Here is a 5,115-nt window from a genome sequence, read left to right as displayed (position 1 = left end):
ACCCCCCAGGTCCTTTTCCGCCAGGCAGCTTTCCAGCCCCTCTGCCCCACGCCTGTAGCATTGCCTGGGGTTGTTGTGACCCCAGGGCAGGACCCGGCCCTTGGCCTTGTTGACCCTCACCCAAGGATAGGCACTGCCACCCTCCCTACCCACCCCTGCACCCCAAAGGGATCCCCTGGATCTCCTCCCCAGATACAGCGATGGGTTATTGAAATGACGTTTGAAGGCTCGAAGGACACTGCAAACCCAAACTTAGTTTAGAAAACAGCTTTGTGGATTTGGTACCAAATGAAAACATGCCTTTTTTTAAATTTTTTTAAGAATTACTCCTATTCAAACCCCCTTTGCGTGAATTTAGGCATTCCCAGCCCTTGCTAACGCATGAGCATCAGCCAGTGAAGTCAACTGGTCCCACGTCTTGAGACTGCGGAGCCAAACAGCACACTGAAAAGCGGATTTGATTTGGATATTGAAATGGTGCTAAAACAGAGTATTAAAATTTAAAATGGCACAGGACAGGTTCTCAAACCGCTTGGATTCTTCCCTCCACTCTTTCTGATTTGCCACGGTTTTAAAAATTGATCATCTGACTATTCCTCCTCATGCCATGTCCAGGCTGGCAGCCTAATTCTGGCACCGGTGATTTATACCCTTTGCTCAGAACACAGAACACAAGTTCTTAGGTTTTTTCACTCACCCTTTCCAAGCGTCTTTAATGATCTGCTTCCTCAGACCTGCTTACGTTTGGGAAATCAAAAGCTAAGCAGCAACTCCATTATGAACAAGAACACAGCAAAAATTCCACGATTGGCAGAAAACCCCTCTGTAAGGTGACAAATGTAGCCACGCTCCAGTACGGCCGCTCATCCGTGGGAAGGCTGAGTTTATAAATTATTCATGAGCATCTTAAAATTTCCAGGCTAATCTCAACTAAAAAGCGGGTTTTTAACACCATCGTTTCACTCAAAAGTTTTCCGACTGGAATTTTGATTTGCACAGTGAAATCTGCAGATTTAATTGCACCGAAGGCAACTTCTCCTTCCTCCATAAACGCTTCAGTAGTGATTTCAGTTCTCGCACTGGAAACGTAACAGCGAGTCTTTACATGACAGCTTATTTGAAAGCCTGGGAATCTGTGATCATTTCCACAAATTTCCTGAAAAATTGAAGTTCTCCCAGATGCGATTTTGAGTAGGTTCTGGTCTATAAGGATTTTGGCACCTTTCAGCAGGCAATCCCATCAGCCCAAGCTATTTCTAGTAACGAACAATGATTTGGGAGACTGTCAAGCCATTCTTCTCCCGATTTGCTGCACAGTAAGGACAGGCGAGACCGAAGATTAAATAGCGGCAAAATCTAGTTGTGAAAATCACTTTGTGGTCCTCCAGAGGCTACTAAAAGATTGGCTAACTCACCTGTGCTTAGGGCTTTTACAACTGCCCATCTGCTTGAGGGTTTTACCCCGCACAGTGGCATTTGAGTATCTTCCAAGTAACACCATTAATTGTAACTAAATCCTACGGGGTTTCACATTAACGCCCCCACACGCAGTGTGTTACGGTAGCACAGAAATTAAGGGTATCTGAAGAAAGTCAAACTAAATGCTTTGCGTTCCCTGGTGATGTCCGTGCTCTGCATGGCCGTGCATTGCTTGGAAAAGTGCACTGTAGCTGGCTCCTCCGGACCGTGCTTGGGTGCCCCTTCCCAACCGCTTCATCCCAGGCTCTGCTGCTTCAAAGCAGTGCAAGCGCCAGGCTTTACGGACAGGCATCCAGCCAGGGACGTGTAGGGCTTGACACGCTAATTGCTTTGGAAAGCAGAGCCCAAGAAAATCTCTCCTCTGCAGATAGCATGAAGATTTGCCAGCACTGAAATATTGGAACTCAGATCCTTGTGGTTCCAAGGCTCACCTCTCCTTTCTATGGTAAGGGACCATTAAAAAAAAATTTTCACTGATGCAAGGAAAAACTGGTTTTATGGACCCCCCAGGTCTGAAGCCAAGTCACCTACTGCCACAGCAGGTTCTCCAGAGAGGAGACCTTGGGAAGAGACAGACCACGATGCTGAGAAGGCAGCACAGATAGGAGATGCACTTAACATGACTCGAAGACCCAGCAATCCGGGTAGCAGAACAGGCAGCCACACGTCTCATCATAAGACTGTTGTAGGGAAGCAAGAGGAGAAGGGTGAGAAAGACACAGGGAAAAGATTTTTTGCCTCTAATTTCAAGGAGCTTCTGAGCAAAGGTCTGTAACCACTCTACTGGCTGGTATGAACACAGAGAACACCCTCTTGCCTGCTCAGTGGCAGAGGTGAGAGCACATAGCTGTTCCAGCTTTCATGCCTGGAACCCAAAAGCTCTGCAGCTTCAAGGGGAGATGCAACTGCAGCACAGCCTGGGATCCACCCGGCTGGAGAGCAGCTCTGTGGGAAGGGACCTGGGGCTCCTGGTGGGCAGGAAGCTCCATAGGAGTGAGCAGTGTGCTGCTGCGGCCAAGAAGATCAATGGGTGCTGGGTTGCATCGACAAGGGCATCACCAGAAGAGATAAAGAAGTCATTATCCTGCTCTACTCAGCACTTGTCAGGCCACACCTGGAATCCCGTGTACAGTTCTGGTCCCCGCTATGCAAAAAAGCTGTGGACAGGCTGGAAGGGGTCCAGAGAAGGGCCACCAAGATGATCCAAGGCCTGGGAAGCCTGATGTATGAGGATGGGCTGAGAGAGCTGGGTTTGTTCAGCCTTGAGAAAAGGCGGCTCAGAGGGGATCTCACCACCATGTATCAGTACCTAAGGGGTAGCTACAAAGAAGATGGAGACTCCCATTTCACAAGGAGTCACATGGAAAAGATGAGGGGTAATGGACACAAGTTGCTCTTGGGGAGATTCACATTGTACGTGAGAGGGAAATTTTTCACAATGCAAACAGTCAACCACTGGAATAATCTCCCCGGGGAAGAGGTTGACTCTGCCACGCTGGACACTTTCAAGACTCAGCTGGACAGGGTGCTGGGCCATCTTGTCTAGACTGTGCTCTTGCCTAGAAAGGTTGGACCAGATGATCCTTGAGGTCCCTTCCAACCTACGATTCTATGGTTCTACGATTCATCTGATGGGCACTGTCGGAGAACAGAAGCCACCAGTTTTGATGAACCGCTGTCAGAGGAGAGGACAGCTCTCTGCAGAGTACAGCCGAGTGCCATGTGCGAAGTGGAAACCCCTCATGTATGCAGGTAGCGGCAGTAAGGTCGCTTCGCTGAAGTTTGCTTCACTGTCCTCACTGGATCTGATTTGCCGAAGACAGCTAGAAATTATCAAGACTATTTTTGTTAAGATTACCCAAACGAGTAAGAATTCGCTCTCCTGGCATCTTTAAATTGCTGTGAGCTTTAATAGTCTGTTTTACAGCATAGCAAAGCTCTGCCAACATAAGCCTCTGCTGTTTCGTACTTAGCAAAGGTCCCAGCTGGACTCAGCCAGCCTGCAGTAAAACCCACGCTCCCCGGATTTATTCTACTTGTACCTCTGCTGTCCATTACAGCACTGGGAATGTGTGCCGAGGACACAGCAGCTCCCTCACAAGCAGGTTATTTTTGGCTACCCCGTCTCAAACTGGCTTGAAGAAATGAGGAAGCGCCTTGTAGAGTATCACAATTTCATCTTCTTTCCCGTTCCACTCTTTTACAAGTGTTTCATGCCTGCATGTTTCATCAATTAATGTAAGGATTAAGCCGCCGCATGGTTCTGACGCTCAATTTATTTGCCGTGGAAGCAAAGCAGTTCACCACCAGCATCCTAAGCTCCTGTTCAACCTGATCAGGGTATTTGCCCCCTGGATTCCTAATACATCATAGACTTCACCGCCCTTATGTAGAAGCCAAAAATTTTTGAGATGATGACGCAGTATCACAAAAGTTTCAAACAAATTAATGTGACAATTGACATTTTGGAGCAGTGTAGTAAAACAAATTGGCTTAAGGCCTCATTAATAGGAAAAGGGGACGGTGCAAGGCATTTCCGAAATATTTTTGCATTAAACATTTCCCAATACAGATCATCCTTCCCTCCCTCTCAGCCCACCATCCAGCGCCTGTTGTGTTAGTCCAGAAGTGAGAGCCTGGGGGAAGAGCAGCACTTGACTTCCAGCCCTATTTTTGGCTTAGTCCAAGTGTTTATTTCATTTTAACACCGTTCCAGAACACCTGCAACTAGGCCAACTTTGCTGACCACGAAGCCGTCTCCTTGCACGTTACATTTGGCAATTGCTGCAGGGTATCAAATGGTAGGAGGGAGCAGACTTGCAAACAAATAGGTTACGTTGCGTATTGCGGTACCTGATCAGCGTTTTGAGACTGGTGCAATCTTCGTAAGCGCCGTTTTGCATCTAAATCTGGCTACGTGACAGGGAAAACTGTCTGCTAGCAGCTTCACTTTTTAAAAAGGCCAAGAGCTGAGAGAAAATAGGATCAAAAAAAAAAAAGAAACCCATTACACATGCTTCTCTCTTCCTCATACATATGTCTATTTTACCGTACAATGTTTCTGTCTTCATGAAGCATTTGTCTTCCATCTTTCCCACCTCCTTTCGTTCTTTCATCCTTAGACAGGCACACTCTTTGCTGGGTCAAGAACTGGCTGGATGACCAAGCCCAGAGTTGTGGTCAATGGAGTTAAAGCCAGTTGGCAGCCAGTCACAAGTGGTGTCCCCCAGGACTCAGTGATGGGGCCAGTTCTTTTTAATATTTCTATTAATGACCTGGATAAGGGGATAAGCCAGTTTGCAGATGGCATCAAATCAGACGGGAGTATGGATCTGCTGGAAGGGGGGGACAGCTCTGCAGAGGGACCTGGCCAGGCTGGATCCATGGGCCCAGGCCAATTGGGTAAGGTTCAACAAGGCCAAGGGCCGGGTCCTGCACTGGGGTCACCACAACCCCACACAACACTACAAGCATGGGGAAGAGAGGCTGGAAAGATGCCCAGTGGAAAAGGACGTGGGGGCGGTGGTCAATGGTCAACTCAACACGAGCCAGCAGGGTGCCCAGGTGGCCAAGAGGGCCAGCGGCATCCTGGCTTGTATCAGGAGCGGTGTGGCCAGCAGGAGCAGGGCAGGGACC

This window comes from Egretta garzetta, unplaced genomic scaffold (assembly GCF_000687185.1).
Source record: "Egretta garzetta isolate BGI_Z169 unplaced genomic scaffold, ASM68718v1 scaffold260, whole genome shotgun sequence".
Classification (NCBI taxonomy): domain Eukaryota; kingdom Metazoa; phylum Chordata; class Aves; order Pelecaniformes; family Ardeidae; genus Egretta; species Egretta garzetta.
Note: the sequence above shows the minus strand (reverse complement) of the source record.